Below are 19199 nucleotides of genomic sequence, written 5' to 3' on the forward strand. Positions count from 1 at the left end.
CTGTACCATAACAAAGTCCCCTTTCTTTTTTTTTTCCAGGGTATCAAGAGACCCAAACAAGGACCTGTCAAGAAAGTCAGAGTCTCGAGAAGTCGGGTCAGAGACCACTCTGAAAATACACTCCATCCCAAACTGCGTACTACAACAAGAGTACACTACCGTTTCTTATTAAATAAAGCGCACTATAAGGAACAACAGAGTATGTGGTTTGGGACGTAGCCGAGCTAGCTAGAATCTCTCTGTATATTCACTTTCAGTAGCGTTTGTTCGGTTGACACTTCACAAAACGAAATGCAGAGTAAAAAGTAAATTAGTCCTTGAAGCACTTTGATTGGTGCTACTGTTGTTAGTGTTTACTGTTAACCCTTGCATTACGTGGCAGATGATGTTGCCATAGCGACCTCCAGAAAACTTCTACCTTTACACATGAACACGTAAACAGACTATGGTACTTTACTGCCAACTGCACTACTAATTACTTACATTACTGAAGGCTGTAAGTCATAACTTCTGACTGTAACTTCCCAGCCGACTAAAAAAGGTTAAAAAGAAAACGCCCCCTAACACTGAAGAACCCTGAGTTCAGCAAGTGACATCAAATCAACATGGCCGCTCACAGCATGAACAGTAAATACAGCAGCACTTCTTACCTTTAAATGAGTTATACTGTTTATACACGTATTTGCCTTGGATCAATTAATATACAGACAGATTAGCTTGTTAAATCTATAACACAGACTATCACAGCTCACTGTTTTGACGAGGTAAATATACATCACGTATCACAAAGAAGAACATGGTGGTGTCCATGGTTTTTCCCCATTTTGTAGCTTGAACACACAAAGGTCAAAAATGACATCATTCCGAGCTCCGACTTTCCACTTCCGAGGCACGCCGAACATTACCGTTGGAGAAGTAGATTATCTCGAACCAATTTAATACTGATGCAGTGAGGGTATGAATTTGGTTGAGTAACTGTGCCATACTGTATCGTAACATCCAGTGGAGACGATAAAGATCTTGGAACTTCCTTAAGGTTCCTTAGCTTCTGAGAAAGTTCCTGGAATGTAAAGGTAAAAACAAACAAACAAACAAACTATCAAACAAACAAACAAACAAAAACACACCCCAGAAATAAAAACTGCTGATGAGAACGCTCAGCTAATTCCTAACACAGCACGTCCCTGAGACGTCGCTTGATTCGCCCTGATTCACTCACATCAAACAAGACTGTACGAAAGCCTGAGGCGATACTTTTCAACACGTACACTTGATGTGAAACGAAACTGTCCGTCGTGAATGCTGGTAAATTACAGAAAAAAAAATAAATAAATAAAAAAATAACTACACTACAGTACACAAAGCAGGGGGTGCACAAACTTTTTTGGACAGATAACTGACAGCGGTAAAAATAAGAAGAGGAACTCTAGAAGTTCTGAGAAGCAGCATGTTTAGACACACACACACACACACACACACACACACACAGCCTGATCTCTCTCTCTCTCATTCTATCTCACATAGACACACCACAACTAGCACACACCGGAATTCACACTTAGAGAAACGCGCCTCTCACACACACACACACACACACACACACACCGGCTGTTCAGCTACCCCTCCTCGCTTTGCTGTGCGAACAGAAAAGCGGCGTCTGCTTACTGCACAAAGGAGCGGCGCCGTCTCTGTCTCTGTCACCCATCGCTGCATCTTCCAAGCCTCGCTCGTCCGAGCTGCTGAGGGAATCACCATCTTTCTCCTCTCACTTTCCTCCTTCTTGTTTCTCTCTCTCTCACAAAGAGCTTATCTAACAAAGCGGCACACACACACTGCCTATCTCTCTCTCTCTCACTCACCCTCCCACCTCTCTCTCTCTCTCTCAGCGAGTGAAAACTCTCAGCCTAGCAGCTGCTGCAATGTCACATGACCTCCTCTCCCTGCTTTCCTCTCCTCCTCCTCCTCCTCCTCTTCCCCTCTCAACCTATAATTCCTCAGCCTGTCGGAGATAACAGAGGCATGCTCCCACTGCCAGGGAGAGAAAGAGAGAGAGAGAGAGAGAGAGAGAGAGAGAGAGATAGAGAGAGAGACATCAGCTGCCTCTTCTACCTCGCAGACATGGACACTCCATCTGACCCATTCTCTTTGAAGTTTGGAGGATTTAGCCTTGGTGTGTGTGTGTGCATGTGTGTGTGTGTGTGTGTGTGTGTGTGTGTCTCTGTGTGTGTCTGTGTGTGTCTGTGTGCGTGTGTGTGGAGAGATAGAGCCTGAGGCAGAGGTGGAGGCTTGTTCTGGCGTGCACTGTTAAGACCTTGCCCCGCAACAACCTCTCTCTCTCTCTCTCTCTCTCTCTCTCACACACACACACACACACACACACATGTACACAGACTATGAATCAAGCTCTAGCATCACAACTGAATGACATTTTTTCTTCCATGTTTCATTTCTGAGTGAAACGAATACACGTTGAAGCAGAGATCTGATTGGTCGATATCGTTTTCCCAGCCTTCGAGTGCACAATGATATGAGATAAATTAAAAAACGTTTAAAAGCACTGATGTAAAACTATCGATTTCAGTTCATCTTTAAACCTCCATGAGAATAAAACGCAGATCCTGCGAGCGTGTGTATGCCATTAGAGCTCTGTCATTTGATGGTTAATATTTAATCAGACATTGCTCAGGGATGAAAGGGTTAACAAGAGGATTCATCACTCCTCCCCCTCGCTGCTATCATCACCAGCTAGAATGACTTGTTCCTTTTACTCATTTCCTCCTTGCTCAGCTCGTGGCTTTCTCAGAGAGAGAGAGAGAGAGAGAGAGAGAGAGACAGAGAGAGAGACAGAGAGAGACAGACAGAGAAAAAGGGGTCAGGGAGAGAAGGAGAAGGAAAGCGAGAGATAGAGAAAGATCAACAGAGAGGGAGAGAGAATGGGGAAGACAGAGAGAGGAGAAGGAGAGAGACACAAAGAGTGAAAGAGAGAGAGAAAGAAAAAGAGAGAGAGAGGAGGAGGAAAGAGAGAAAGTGAAAGAGAAAGAGAGAGGGAGAGACAGAGAGAGGGAGCAAGGGAGAGAGAAAGACAGAGAAACAAGGGTGACAGGCAGAAACAGAGAGTGACAGACAGAAAGACAGGGAGAGAGAAAGAGAAAAAGAGAGGAGAAGAAAGATAGTGAGAGAGAGAGAAGGAAAAAGAGAGATGGAGAGATAGAATAAGAGAAAGAACGAAATAGACAAACTACAGACTAAAAGAGAGATAAACAGAGGAGAGACACAGATAAAGAGGGAGTCACCACCCACAGAGATAGAGAGATAGAGATAGATAGAGCCTGAGGCAGAGGTGGAGGCAGCGGCCATCTCAAGAACAAAACTCAGCTTTGTGGTTGGCCCCTTTAGGCCCACACACACACGTACACGTACACACACACACACACACACACACACACACACACACACAGGTACAGCAATGCTCCACCACACACAGCAGCAACACTTTTGCCATCACAAACCTGACACTGTGCTTTTCTTTCAGCCACCGTTACCAACAGGAACTGACGGTACGTGGGGGCGGGGCTAGCAGCACCGATCATCACAGACCACATCACTTAAACACCACACCATGTAAAGCCAAAGTGTTTCTGATTCACACAATACTGCGGTACAATTACAATCTCACACACACACACACACACACACACACACACACAAGCACCACACTTTCGCTTAAGGCTTCATATTTCCTAACTTTGATTCACAGCGTTGCACAAACACACACACAGCGACACCACGACACACAATCGGGGAAAGGAGATCACATTTCAGGTACAAGATTCTTTCTCTTGTCAATCACAAGAAAGAAACCCTCCATCACTGCTCACGTTTTCAGAGCGTTCAACACGTGACCCTGCAGGTGTTCTATAAAACGATAAACGCTATGAACCATATGTTCATATTATTCTATTTTTAGAATGGTATGACATGCAGAGCATAGAAAGAAATAGTAGTATGACAGGTATGACATTCAAATTAGTCATATTGCAAGTATACTATACTATAACATACTGTACTGTACTGTACTATACTATACTGTTCTACTATATTTAGCAATCACTCAGTAACACAACCCAACATCAGAAGGAATTTAGACAGTTAATTAGTCACATTACAACTATACTCTTCTATACTCTTCTATACTATACTATACTACTATATTCAGGAATCAGGGCCAATATAACGAAAAGGAATTTTAGATAAGGTATGACAGTTAATTAGTCATATTACAACTATGTCATATTATACTGTAATATACTATAAACTATGTTCATCAACCAATCAGTAACCCAATCCAACATCACAAGAAATTTTAGATTCGGTATGACATTCAAATGAGTCATATTTAAAGATACTACACAGTACCATATTTAGTTACACTATATTTATCAACCAATCAGTACCACAATCCAACATCCAAAGGAAATTTAAATAAAGAATGACAGTAAATGATTCATATCAGAACTGTACTATACTGTACTATACTATACTATACTGTACTATAGTATACTATAGTACTGTATTCATCAACCAATCAGTGACAAAATCCAACATCAAAAAGAAATTTCAAGGTATGACATTCGAATATACTATACACACGTATACAATATACTATACACGCGTACGCGTCTTTTATTTGTACTTGTGCTCACGCTCTCCTGAAGCTTGTTTCTCAGACTGGAGGCGCTCAAATCTAATTTAATCTCAACCAAATTAACAAAATATTAATGTAGTTATAACGTAAAGCTGTGTTCAGTGTCGCTACAGTGGTGCGGGAATTCAGGTTCTCACTAGGCTACGATCAATCAGAAGTTGAACTGGTGCAACTGGCTGCTTATCGTGACTCGAAGGCTTTGCTTTGTTTTGGAACAATGTGACTCACACCATCACCCTTCTACATATCTCATATCTGACTCAGCTCATTAGTTAGACCTAAATATCAAGTCCTCCGTGACCTAAATGAGGTGTTGGAAAAGAGGAAATAATGAACTGCATGCTACTGTGACCAGCACAACTGGAAAAAAAAAAAAAAAAAAAAAAAAAAAAAACGCACTCCCTTTAACCCCTTCAGACCCGGCAACTGCTGTAATATCACTTATGCATTACAATACAAAGTCAAAACCAGACATAATGTACGATTTTGCTCATTCGACATACCCAATTCTCTTTCTCTGAAGACCTGTTAGCAATCAAACAGCACGTCTGTTACTTCTGTGGGTGTTATCGCATTTTCATGAATGTGGTTTTATACACAATATCGTTTAGTAAATTGATTAATATGAATGAAACTGTAATTAAAACAACATGTAAAGTTTAAAAAAAACATACTCTTGGTGTGTTACCAGGGAAAATCTAGAAAACAAACTAATCGTGTCGTTAACTGTCAGGAATTAAGAATAAACTTACAATGATTGATTGTAATCAGTGATTTTTTTTCCTCTTGGATTCACAGTTTTATTTTTCCAGGGTAAAGGGTGATATTTGCATGTAAATGGCTGAAGCAAAATAACACTTAAGAGTGAAATCGCAATAATGTTCAGCACCTAGAGAAAATAAATTCTAGGTCTTATACTCTTTCTCCAGCAGAGGCCGCTACATGACTCCATATGAGGCGTTACAGCTCCTTAAACACTCACTATTTTATCAGCCCTTCATCTCACTATTTAAATCCAGAGCATTTTTACAACACCTGATATCAATCATATTTTTGGTTATGCTAATAAAGCACCAAAAAAAGAAAAGAATCAGACTATCCGACCAAGGAAAAGAGAAAAATTATACCGGTGATATCAGGATCGCCCATCTCCACATCGCACTCTTTCATGCAATGCTGGTTTTTATTGGCACCCTTTCATTTGGTAAAATAGTTGCAAGTAAATCCCATTGCTAGCCTATATCTTGTCTGGCTAGCCTGTAAACACAGAGAGAGAGACACACACACACACACACACACAGAGTAATCCCCAGTGGCTCCGGTGTGGCCTGGCCTGCTGAGCAGATAACAGGCAGAGTGCCCTGGAGAGCCGTTAATCTTTAACCAGGAACAGATTTGCCTATCAGCTCGTTAAAAGAAGCAGAGCACTGTAAAGGCTGCTATCTAGTGTAATTCATCTGCCTCTCTTTACCTGGAAATAACGAGCGCGTGCGCGTGAGTGTGCGTGTGTGTGTGTGTGTGTGTGTGTGTGTGTGTGTGTGTGGGTGGACATGTCTGCATACTTATAGCGGAGAGGCATTGGTGTGTCCGCGAGGTCGGAATTTCAGCCTCAGGGCTTCACACACCCCGAGGATGGGAGGATAGAACAGAGAGCACACGGTTCACCCAGCCTGACTGGTTCTGTCAGTGTGGATTGAAGAGATGTGACACACACATACACACACACACACACCTATCACACCTCTGTATCTACCTCTACCAATAAGTCTTGTATAACATTTTATTTGTAGATGGAACAGCTGACGGATGTTTGCATCACTTTTTGTTTTCCTTTTAAAACTTCAGTACTGCGATGTAAAACTGATTAGGGGTGGAGCTCGCTGTGTGATGTCATAAAATATGCTCAACGGCTTTATCCTATCGCATTCGAAACGCAAATTATTACAAGAAGACAATGCTCTGGTTGGGGCGGAGCTATGCAGGACCTCTCTTTGTGAGGTCATAAAATACACTCAATAAGCGTTACTTATATAACGTTAGCTACTGAGATACAAAATGATGGTCGCTATGGTAGCATACAAGGTTGAAAGGTTTATTTCAAGGATTAACTAAAAAGGTGATGCGACTTAATAATATTAAAACCCTATGTGATAAATTTAAGCTAATTTACCAGCAGTTAGCTAGCTGTCACACATTGCAGGAGGACATGGGGCGTCTACCAATTTGCATGTTCATGCATATTCATATGATGTCATTTTCTTTAAAGAAGATGGTAAATGAGTTATTCTAAACAGAATCGTTTAATGTTTTAAAATGAAATGTTTAAGGAGACGGAAAAGTTGTGCTGTGTGTTTGTGTGTGTGTGTGTGTGTTTTGCTCAGAGGCAGGATGTGTGTGCTCCATCATTACGGCCCAGGCCTGCATCCAGCTCCATTAAAGAGCTACAGCAGACAGCAGGGGAACCATTACAGCTCAGAGCACGTCTCATCCACCTACAGCATTTCACTATCACACACACACACACACACACACACACACACACACAGATCAGAGGCTTGGCTTCCAGATTCTACCTAATGCACTCTGCTGGCTAAAGACTAGCATTACATTACGACACATAATCACACAAAATTACACACAAATAGGAGAGCCACAATGCAGACAAAGGGTAGACAAAGGCGTGCGTTTTGTACAAAGTTGCTTTTGAATCAGCGGGGTATTCGATAATTTTCACATCACACACACACACACACACACACACACACACGTCCCTCCTTTACCTGCCTACCAGAGGACAAAGCAGAAGTAGTACACTCAAGTACTTTCATCCTCCATCTTTCTTTATCCTGTCTTTTGTCTTACACCATTATCTACCATTCCAGTACCAAAGATTCGAGCTGGAGATTTTTTTTGCTACACAGACACACACCATGTACTACATCACACACAGCTCTCTATCCGTCAAAAGATCTTTCCTCAGAATTAGTGGCGCTTGGAATTTTCTCACAGTATAACAACTTCCCATTAAACTTATCACAGGCTCACAGTAGGGCTGGGCGATATGATGATGTAACATCGATATCACACACACACTCATCCTCACAGTACGGACAAATTAGAGCTGCCAATCAGCCTACATCGCATGGGTTTGGACTGGGGAGGAAACCCCTACACATGGGGAGAACATGCAAACTCCACGCACACACAGGGCGGAGGCGTGCAAACGTGTTAACCACTAAGCCACTGTGCCCTAACAGTGGTGAAAATTAATCTCAAAATGGCTAATGTCAATGACGAACTAAATCATGGTTTATGTTGATGTTATATGCTGACAGGTTGGTTTGTTGATACATAAATCATAAAAAGATATAAGGAAGCAAATATAGCTCTTATGCAAATTTTGAAAATCTAAATGACAACAAAAAAACGAGAATGCAAAAAGCTAGAAATATCTGTTTTTTTGAATAAATGAAGTCACGTCACATTTCAGAGTTATACAAAACTTCTCCCCAGAGGAACTCGAGCTCTGTTTGGAAGAAACAAACGTCTTTCTTGATTTAACTAACAAAAGCAGGCTAAAGCGCTTAAATGAATCGAACAAATGCTGAATGTTAAATCTCTTCATTACGCTGACGTTTTGCCGTCTTTTCTTTCCATATGCAGACATGCACGGAGATATTGTCGTCTTTTCTCTGTAAACACAGGATCATCTCATGCCCTTATATATATGTATTAATTTTTAAATTGAACGGAAACACAGCTTACAGAAATCCCACTCGTGTCCACCTGTAACAAAACCAATTTACTAACTTGCAAGCAATTTGAGATTTGCATATCATTTGCATATGATGCATATTCATACATCTAGCTATTTTGTAACACACATGAAAAATTTACACTGAAAAATATACCAAACAATATTAAATTTATTCTTCTGTACAGAAGTATTGTGATATGATATCTTTGCCGCATGTCCCCACCCCTTTCTCAAACCTTGATAATACTGAGCTCCACCTCTTCTCTCTCTCTCTCTCTCTCTCTCTCGTTTCTCTCCTCCTTTCCTCCTTTTCCCCGAGTCCTGGTCTCGGAGGTGCAGTTGACACAGTGGTCTCCTGCATTAATGGTTCAAGAGCCAGCGCTAATCAGAGCTCAGATGCTGCCTGCGGTTTGCTAATTTTGCTAATTACTGCTCCCTGTGCTCTGCCAGAGCCCAGGCTAACGCAGTTCCTGACACTCACACACTTACACACACATATACACACTCTCAAATGCCCCAATTACAACCTAATAGCCTGTCTGCCTGAGAGAGAGAGAGAATCAGAGAGAGAGAGAGAGAGAGAGAGAGAGAGAGAGCGACAGAGAGAAAGGAATAATCATGAATGGGGGGAGGAAGGAGTTTTGTGTGTGCGTGTGTGTGTGTGTGTGTGTGTGTGTGTGTGTGTGATAAATAGCTCGTGTTGGTTCATTTCCCACTCCAGGCTCATCAGTAGACACATGCTGGGCTCGTCTCCATGGCCACACTCCGAAAGCACGGCTGGAAGACAGCGAGCTGTGGGTAAGACCTAATTAATGAACTACATCAGACTCAGGAAACGGTAAAAAGAATCATGGGTAATGCAGTTTGTTTCTCCCTCGTCGCCACAAACACTGACTAGACTTGCACCGTGATCATTTCCACCCATTTAGAAAGAAAATGCCGTTGTCAAAAAATGACATAAATTATTCACATAAAAGCCGCTGAGTGTCATCATGCCAATGTCAGATAATCACAAAACTCTTTTTTTATAGAAATCAGCTTCATCATGCCTTCTTACACTTTCCACTTTTAACCAACTTCAGTCAGTCTGACATACCAAGAAAATGACCTGATAAGCCATTCCATATTGTTTTCTTTAAAAACTACTAAGCTTTTTTTTTTTTTTTTTTTTTACAGGAAAACCAGGTTACGCTGCATGACTTCTTAGCACACTGTTTTAAAAAACGCTACAGATAATTGCAACAGGAAAAAACTCAATCAGAATTAAAAGCATTGCGCATGAGGAAGGAGTCAAACTGTGCATTTAGCAACATGTTACGCTCGACGCGACTGAATCTGTGCCTGAAGATGGCAAAACGATTGCGTACTTCAGTTTATCGTAAAAAGCTGAACGCTGACACCGGCTTCAGGAATGAAACCGTTAAACACTGAACACTGACGAAAGGAATGTATGAATGAAAGGTATTCCGGTTATGCCAATCTAATCCGCATCCAAACAAACAGGGAGAACAAGAAGGCAGTCACACTTTTTCTGTGCGCAACACACACACACACACACACACACACCCACACACCCACACCCACACACACCATATGACATTCAGCTGATCTGGCATCCGGTCGTGGCACTTTAATGAAGGCTTTCTCCTGACCTTAGCCATCTGACTTAAAAAGATCAGGGTGTGATTGCTGAATAATGAAACAGAGTGTGTGTGTGTGTGTGTGTTTGTGTGTGTGTGGGCTCACAGACCCCCTCACGGGGCAGTTGATTGGGAGCACAGTTTTTGCACTAACAAGGTGCCTGTGTTGCATGGTTTTTAAGAACCACCCACACAAGATCAAAATCTGATCCTTTGCGTAACCAGATGCGAGTTTCCTGCTCGTACTTCCTGCTTCGTGAACATATTTTACAGCTGCAACTAAATCACATCCCTCAGCGTCTCAAACGCACATCTCAAACATTCCACCACGGTCATAATTACACACAAGACAATGTATGCGTCTCAGAGGAGCGATAATGTAAAGAATAAAATATCTGGACAAGTGCTGTGAATAGAAATAAAATAGCTTTTATTCACTTAGAGTTCTCACTTACGCTATAGCAGCTATAAACACTCATTCCCTCACCGTCCTCCATTTTGTTTTCTGTCCTCATGTGACAAAAAAAACGCAGCTTGTCATGTTACTGAAAGTGTACACTCCTGTGTCCTGAAGATTAAAGTTACAGCTCTACCTCTTTCTTTACAAACCACTGACACTGGAGACTCCTTCCATAATCCATAAATGTTAAATAAACCTCTCCTCACTGTATCAAAGATTCCGCATGTTTTTTTTTTTTTAAATCCACTTACCTGAACAGCGCTGTGGCATACGGTGAAAAATACTGTATCAAGACGCTTTTCCACGACGCATGATATTTATTTTGTTTTGCTCAGGACTTGCTGACAAAATTCAAACAAAACCATACTCTCACACATTAAAAAACGAAAATAAATAACGTCAGTGTTTTAGATGTACTGACAATATGATGATTATATCGATATCGTGGTCAATTATGTCAAAGGACACTTTTCTGAGAATGTCTTATATCTAATGCAACACTACTGTTTTGCTAGCACTCTGTTAGCATACATATACATCATGACACATGTTGTGTATCGCAGGAATGCTTTGCGAAAATCGTGGTATGATATTTCTGTCGTATCGCCCCGCCCCTTAGAAGATACTCCCAGAAACGGCTACATGATGTAATTTATTGACTTCATATCATGTTGCCCTAATTAAAACCGGCGTAAAACTTTTAGCGTTTTATTATGTTATTTGTCCTGTCACTTATTAGCCTAATACTTATTGCTGATGTGGATCTGTTCATCACCGTTCTGCCTCGAAGTGTTTGTGGTTCTTTAAAATTCACTTCCTCCTTCACGATGAATGTCACAAGGAGAGCGTTTTCTTAGTATTCAAACAGGAAAATTTTGTAGAAACTGTTGTGTCACTGCTGTAACAGGCATGTAGACATGTTTACATCAAGGTGTAAAGTATGTGAATCAAGCTGCTTGAACTGACGACGTACAAAAAGAGTGCAGAAAAGTAGTGCATTTGAACACATTTTCAGGGAAGTGGGTGTAGAGTGTACAGTGTGTGTGTGTGTGTGTGTGTGTGTGTGTGTGTGAGAGAGAGAGAGAGAGAGAGAGAGAGAGAGAGGGAGCCAGGACACAGTGAGCACTAACGTGCCAACGTTCCTGCTGAATTGGCTGTAATGGATACACCGGACTTTAAACTGTAGCTGCGTCAGGTTCTCACACGTTCTCAGCATCCTGCTAGAACTCGCTAGAAGCCGTCCACAATGACAATCACACGAGACGTAAACACACGATGCGAAAAAATGCTTCCTGCCAAAAGCTTTGTGAACTCGACCATGTTCCTGAGAACTACAGAGTGATAAGAGGGAGTGTGTCGCACTGTGTGTGTGTGTGTGTGTGTGTGTGTGTGTGTTTGGGGGGGGGGGGGGGGGGGGGGGGGTTGTTGTTGTGCGTGTGCGTGTCTCTTATCTCCGACTCCAGTGTTGCTCGCACTACGTTTGTTTAGCCACTGCTTATCAGCTCCTGAGGGATTACGCTGAGCAACTGTCAAACACTCTCGCTGCCGTTCTCAATGCCCTCATTCAGGCCCTGGTCCGCTCCTGGGGCTGCGCTACTGAGCTCTCCGTCTACACACACCGTAAACACACACTCACTCTTCCACAACGACTAGAAACAGTCTGGGATGTACCCGAGTAGGAAATGACAAGTAGTTAGTAAACAATACGCAAAAAAATTCCTCAACTTCCCGAGGAAGTAAACACTCTCCTGAGCGAGAGCAAACCACTTTCTGGACCTCAGCTCAGGAACCGTGCTTTAGCAATTACTCACTAGCTTTTTACAGCTTGACTGAGAATTAGTATGACAAGATTCGCCCCCAAATAGTTCCTGGGTTTCACAAAAAAGTGCCTATTTTGCTCCAGGAACCAAACGGGTTTCTGGAACTGCAACTCAGGGCCTAAAATTGAAATCAGCCCTGGTTCCTTTATTGGAAGCGTGTTTCTGAGTTCCTAAAAAAAGATACTGCTGGATTCCTGAAAAAGGAAGAACAACTCAACCTCCAATAGGCTGACAACCTAAAATAACAAAAATAAACTTCAATGGCTAAGGAATAAAGCACTTGAGGGCATGCTGTTTTCGGAAAATAATCAGTGATGGGGTGATTTGATGGAGTTAATGTGGTGGAGCACAGATGTGTGATCTATTTTACGTATCTTTTTAAATAAATTTTCTCTTTTTCAGTGCTACATAATTTAAACAAATAAAAATATTGTTTTTACATATAAAAAATGTAATTTATTATACACTTGTTTATAAATAAATAACTGTATTACTACTTATAAAAGTCATTTTAACACAATACTACTCTATTATACTCTATTATATTGTGTATCGTGGAAACGTTTTTGAGAATCGTGACGTGATATTTTTGTGACATGATACATCGCCCCACCCCTACGCATAAATACAGTGATATCGATTTTCAATACAATTTTAATTATACATACGTATGCATGTATGCATGTATGTATGTATGTATATATATGTAACACGATGTAACACATATAATGTAACACTACTGTTTTGCTGGAAATCTATACATATATCGTGATACATATAGTGTGTCATAGAAACGTTTTAAGACTCGTGATATCGTATGGTATTATCATATTGTCGTGTTGCACCTGCCCTTCATCACATTTGATACTCACGCTGCTGACTGCACCAAAGCACCAGCAGTGAAATGACAGAATAGTGTTGAAAGGAATAGTCTTTCCTGGTTATGAGGTGTGTAAGGCAATGACACTATCTGTATCTGTGTACTGTATCACACTCCACACATCCGTATCTGTATTCAGATTTAAAGCTGAAGTGGGTGCGCCTGCGATATTTCCTAAATGTTTTTGGGTTTTTCTTTGTCCTGCAAAATTCATATCCGACCTCCCGAAAAAAGTAAAAACCTCCAGCATGTGCTAGTTTTTAGACTGGACCTGAGGACTTGATGATGTCTGGCCGCTCATTTGACGAACCCAGTGAACACGAGAATATACGATAAACTCCCCATCTCCTTAACTTACTTCCGCTGTGCCTGGACATAAAACCTGAAAAGTGGCACATACGTACGGCGGTTGTTTCCAGGTGCTGGCCTCTGAATGCTGGTGCATGTTCAGACCTGTCTGACACCGTGGATAAGATCAGTGTGAGCTCTTCCTTGCCGTCCATTTGCATATTGGTAGAAGCAGAAGGAGGGTAGGCAAATCAGAGCTGCGCTCCAGAGTCGGCTTTCGAGGCTAATTTGTGATTGTACAAAGTGTAACTGACGCCTGCGTGAGTGTGCGCTGCCCTGTCTTTCCTGTTTGTGCCCACCGTGGGTGGCTGAGACTACACCGACCCCCAGAGGGCACTATATATACAAATTGTGGGAGTTTGCGTGTGTGTGTGTGTGTTCATCAGGGGCGTAATTTAGCCGTTCTGCTTCGTGAGAAAGTTCAAAAGAAGACATGAGGAAGTTTAGGCTTGGCTTTGATGTTTATTTTCTAGACTTGTGTTATCTGATGCACTTGTCAATCTGGTGGTGACTAACAGCAGAACAACGCCAAAGATGAAAATTCCTACGTGGCCAACAATCTTAAATGATGCTGGAATTAGGAATTGTGAAGAAATACCCGACCCTTCCCCCTCTCTGGCTGGGAGTGAAAAGGCAGAAAAGCGAGGGAAAGTGACACAGGGAGAGAGAAAGAGAGTGAGAGAGAAAGAGAAAGAGCCCTAAAGGCCTTTGCTCTCCACAATGGCAGTTTGCAGACAGGTGGCTTTTCGATGCATTTGCACAGCTGCTCTGCCACTTCCTGTTTATCTCAGGCAGGCATCAGTCAACAGGCGAAAGGACCCCTGGCTTGTGTAGGAACCTCGACATGCATGTCGAGAAAAAAACGTCCAGTCAGAGGCTTGCTTTCACACACTGAGGAGCAGCCATTGCATTTAATGCTAGTCAAATACAGTCACTGCAGAGGCAAATGTGCAGGTTGAACACATGCAAACTCGAGCCAGTTGAAGGAGGGGGGGTTGTGTGTGTGTGTGTGTGTGAGTGTGCTAAAGCTCTAATGAATGCTTGCCAAGTCTTTGATAAGAACATGCAAAAATAAACTAATCGATCCACCATTTTCTTTACACGGAGAATGTAAACAGAAAAATGACACAGATCGGCTTTAATGTTACCTCTAGCTGACAAAACACACACCTGCACAAGCTACACACACTGCAAAAGTGTACAAATGATCAACGTGTATTGCTTGACAGGTTGAGATTACAGCACATGAAAATGTGTGGTTTGAGGATGATGATTCAACTAGAAAGCCTATGTCGGTTTATTTAAAAAAAAAAAATCAATTAATGGCTTTCGGTATTAATCAAGAAACGAGTCACAACACCTCTGGCAAAAAAACCAACCTCCTACTGTTAGATGTGCTGTTCTGTGGAAAGGTGTTACACTGGTTTTAATCTTTAATCTTTTAAACATTAACTGAAGACATCACTGCACTCTGCTCATAAACATATACAGCATTACTCCTATTTTCCTCAGCATTAATAAAACACTTATATAATTCTATAATAATAATAATAATCTGTGTTTTAAAAAACAAAAACATCTAAACATCTGTTCTTCAAGCTCAATATAATGTCTATCCAAGTATTTATCTTGATACAGCAGCATCATAAGACATGGAAAAAATCTCCTTCATGAAATCTCGTTCATGTTTCACTAATACGGTCCCAAATCATTCAAATCTCGCGATAACTCCTTTCACGGCTTCTCGGGCCAAAATAAACAGCTCGTGGTCTTTTTTTTGTTATAAGATTCAGATATACAGCCTTTCTTTAAAAAAAAAAGAGAAAAAGAGCAAAGTGAGGACCAGACTGCTCCACTTTAGCCTTTATCTAAAATGACTCAAAGAGTAGAAAGTTTACGGTAAAGACTTTTTCAGCGATTCAAATAAAAGCTGATGTTATGAGATGATATGAGATGAGGGAAGGAGTGAAGGATTATTGTAGCCTGGAGGTCATGCACAGACCTCTAACTGAGGTATAATATGAAAATAAATAAATAATAATAATAATAATAATAATAGAATAAACAGACGCTGAGGTAAACGTTATCATTACTCAGGCTCGAGCGCAACATGCATGAGTGTGTTATTACACGTTATAACGTCAGTCACTTTGTTTACTGTCACAGATCAACTCAGAAACACACAGGGTAGCTCAACTTCGTGGAAGTTCATTAAAACTGGCACAGTGTGACCTGCCTGGCATGGAACCAAGACAAGAAGCTAAAAAAAACAAAACTTAAACAACACAACAAGGTTGAAACCATGATGAGTTTAAAACATGTTAAAACCTCGCTGAAGGAAAAGAAACACAAGCACACAGGATTATAAAGTCTTCTGTGGTTTTAGAAAAAGCATCAAATCCGTGTTTGTGTAGAAACAAACACACTACACACACACACACAGAGTACACACACACACACACACAGAGGAATCAGACCTGAAACAAACTCACCGATAAACAGAGTAAATTCCTATTTCTTCCTTCCTTATAAATCCCAGCTGAGGTAGAAACATGTATCCATTGTGTCACACACACACTCACACACACACACACACATACACACACACAGAGAGCTTGTAGGCTACTTTGTTGACACGGGAGCAGCAGTAGCGCCGAGTCGACGCTGAGCTGAGCCGGCTGCCTCCGCTGAGTGGGCGGAGCTTCCCATCGCGGGGAGGAAGAGGGGGGGCAAGCACCTGCTCGCGCTCGCGATGAGGAGGGCGGAGGGAAGGGGGAGGGGGGAGAGCCTAAGCCACGCCCACCGGAAGTCAAAATGAACCCGGATGATCAAAAGAAATATGTGACAATTAGACCCATTATGTTAGAGTAAACAAAACCAAGACAGCTAGTAGGTCTGAAACTGAACGTTCCTCACTACAGAGTGCACTAGTTTGGGAGGGTTGTTTCGTTTTGTTTTTTTTTTTATATCCATGTATCCATGAGTCAGGGCAGTGCTGGCTCATGCTGACCTTGAGCAAGGCCCTTAACCCTTAACTGCTCAGTTGTATTTAAGTTTTTACATCTTATTTAGATAAATATAAACTGTACCTGTCACTCTGGATAAGGGCGTCTGACAAACGCCGTAAATGTAAATGTCCAAAAGCACAGTAGATAACATCTAGTGCACTAATTGATTCCTACAGTGGAGAGGTTCTCAAAGAAGGGTCTCAGCAAAATAATGCTCAAAAAGCACACAGAAAGAGCTGAACCTAGCCCAAATGGTTCCAAAAACAGGGAAACAAGTTCACCGTGGTGCACGCATATTTCTGATTTGTAACATCTCCACTACGCCTTTTTGTCATCGCCTGGTACGGATATTATCCACTCCATAATCCCCCATTATCTCCCAATTTTTAATATACACTATATGGCCAAAAGTTTGTGGACACCTGACCATCACACTCAACTGCTTATTGAACATCCCCTACCAGATTTAGTCCTCCTTTGCCATAGGAATAACCTCCAATTAGTTCCAGTGAAGGGAAATTGTAATGCTACAGCATACTGAGATACTCTATAGAATTGTGTGTGTTTGGTGAAGGAACACATTTTGGCCATATAGTGAATCTTACAATAGAAATGGTTCTGTCCATCGCAGATACACTGTCTGGACTTACACTTTCCCTTTCTGTACCATAGCCTATGATTGCAGAAATTGGTTAGAGTTCACTCTGATTATTTGCTTATTTGTTTTTGGTGGCCGCGGTCCAAAAAAAAAAAAAAAAGCCACCCGCAGACACATTGTTATCAAAAGTTATTATTCTTATTATCGAGTTTATACAGTTATAGTCACTTGAATCATTCATTCATTCATCCTCAGGAACTGCTTTATTTTTTGTTCAGGGAGGTGGTGGATCCGGAGCCTATCCCATGGACACAAGGAGGGATTACACCCTGTATGGAACACGAGTGCATCACGGGGCACCACACACACACACACACACACACACACACATTTATGCACTCATTTGCACCCAGGGGCACATTTTAGTGTAACCAAGGTGGGACTGTGAGGTGCTGTGAGGTGGTCAGTTGAAAAACAACTGTTGACTTGGACATACCTAATAGTTGGAAGGTCCAGGAATAGAAAGCTCCATGTCTCCAATAAATATCCAAGTTATTATTTTAGACATTTAAATAATGAGGTTAACATTTATAAAGTTTATTTATTGTACAGTTAAAGGGTTGCCTGGCTGCAGACAGTTGGAGGAATTGCAGGATAAGCTTCACAGTTGTTTCTACACTTTGTAATAGTCACTGAATTTGCTCAGAATAATTAAAACTCTACGAGTCAGCCTGATTTCCTATGGAAGCTACAGATCTCTCAAATGAGATGTGATGTTAATAGTCACATTTGAACTGGCATTTAGAGTCTCAAAGCTTATTTTTAAGGCTTGTGTCACTCTTTGCCACCTACATGGCCACCTCCCTGCTTCAGTTTGGGATGATGACATTTTCAAACAGTTACAATAGGCTTTAAATGACATGTCATTGCCTGGTGTGGCCACTAGGGGTCAGGCGTCCACCAAAAGCAGCAACACTAATGAGACCTCGCTGTCCGTCAATGGCTTCACTGTGGACAAGCAGTCAATAGGCCAGTGTTGGTTAACACCGGTCATCACAAAGAGCAAATCACTCCCGCGGGACAGGAGAGCTACTCGAGGCGTCTGACTCTTTTTTTGGCACTGCTGCAATGAATCTTTGTGCTAGTGTGATATGGCCATTCACAGAAATTCTTAACATTTAAGAGGAAAACTGGGTTGATCGAATGACAGTCTGGCTGCTAAATAAAAAGAAATAGCCATGGCGTGACAAAACAAGAATGTTAGTCTGTTAAGTGTCATGTCTAATTAACACATGTTTAGAATTCGCAGGATTTTGCTCTCTTGCTCCGCTTTATAAAATTAAATTAACTACAGCCTGCTTTCGAAAAAAGAACGAACGCCAGTTTAATCTTCCAGGTTCAAGTACTTTAACCCTGCACCTAAACTCTCAGAGGGAAAAATGCTTTCAGTCTGCAAGCACTGGTTCCCCTTTGAACCCCAGACATTTCTCCGACATTTCTCAGACATTTCTCCTGACATTTTGAAGCACCTTCACTCGTTCATCACCCAGGCAGCTTCTTTTCACTGCTGGGTGCCTTCGCTGTGCATGAAAACTGCTCATTTAGAAGGAAATCTATTTCAGCTTTGGCACCAGGAACATGTCTAGTAAACAGTCTTGAAGGTGCTATGTGGGGCCTTCTCTAAAAAAAAAAAAAAAAAAAAAAAAACCTGTAGATAAGTCAGTGGAGGGAAGATGAAGTTGAAGGCTGCGAGTTTAATTGCTTTGCATGTCTGCGGTGAGGACAAGCCTCCCTGGCGAGACGGGCTGTTTTCTGAGGTGTATCAGGAACAGTGAGTGAACTATGATACACTTCCCTGTCTCCCTGACTCTACAGTAACTTGACTCTCATTTTGCTTGGGGATTTCTGCAGGAGAAGAGGGTTAGGGAAATATCTAAGAGGCACTCGTACTCCTGTCAAATCATCAGAACTGCATCCTCAGTG

At 41.6% G+C, this 19199-nt stretch overlaps 1 protein-coding gene and 1 long non-coding RNA gene across 5 annotated transcripts in view; both read right to left on the bottom strand.

Moving 5' to 3' along the window:
• gse1b (Gse1 coiled-coil protein b) overlaps nucleotides 1–19199 on the bottom strand; it is a 244655-nt gene that overhangs the window by 34773 nt on the left and 190683 nt on the right. The gene's annotated exons all lie outside the window — the stretch shown is intronic.
• LOC128318523 (uncharacterized) lies at nucleotides 162–18897 on the bottom strand. The gene is made up of 3 exons (XR_008301900.1): nucleotides 16103–18897; nucleotides 1666–9254; nucleotides 162–1060 (listed from the first exon to the last, which is right to left on the bottom strand). It is a non-coding gene; the product is annotated as an uncharacterized LOC128318523 (long non-coding RNA).

The sequence above is a fragment of the Pangasianodon hypophthalmus genome, chromosome 6 (genome assembly GCF_027358585.1).
Source record: "Pangasianodon hypophthalmus isolate fPanHyp1 chromosome 6, fPanHyp1.pri, whole genome shotgun sequence".
Taxonomy (NCBI): domain Eukaryota; kingdom Metazoa; phylum Chordata; class Actinopteri; order Siluriformes; family Pangasiidae; genus Pangasianodon; species Pangasianodon hypophthalmus.